The following is a 405-nucleotide window of genomic DNA, read 5'->3' on the forward strand; positions in this document are numbered from 1 at the left end:
ATGTATATGTATATGTGTGTCTAAGTACATACAGATACATTTATATATGTATATATACCCATTGAATTATATATGTTTAATTTATATAATTTAATATATCATATATAATTTGTGTTCTTTTATAATGTATTAACATCATATATTAATAAATTGATTCTATTATAATATGATATAATGTAATGTAACATAACATAATACATATTAATTAGTTAATACTATATATAATTTTTTATATGTACACTCACGGGATTATATATTTTTATTTATAATGTATATGTAATATGTAATTTATATTATTTTATTATAATAGATTAATATCATGTATTAATAAATCAATTAATATAAATATAATATATTAATTAGTTAATATTATATATAACTTGTATACTTATATCCATAGAATTC

The 405-nt window shown here is 14.1% G+C and overlaps 1 protein-coding gene across 2 annotated transcripts in view; it reads left to right on the forward strand.

The window, feature by feature from the left end:
* The window catches only part of LSAMP (limbic system associated membrane protein), an 823,632-nt gene that overhangs the window by 143,865 nt on the left and 679,362 nt on the right, over positions 1 to 405 (forward strand). The window lies entirely within an intron of this gene.

This window comes from Notamacropus eugenii, chromosome 5 (genome assembly GCF_028372415.1).
Source record: "Notamacropus eugenii isolate mMacEug1 chromosome 5, mMacEug1.pri_v2, whole genome shotgun sequence".
NCBI classification, from domain to species: Eukaryota; Metazoa; Chordata; class Mammalia; order Diprotodontia; family Macropodidae; genus Notamacropus; species Notamacropus eugenii.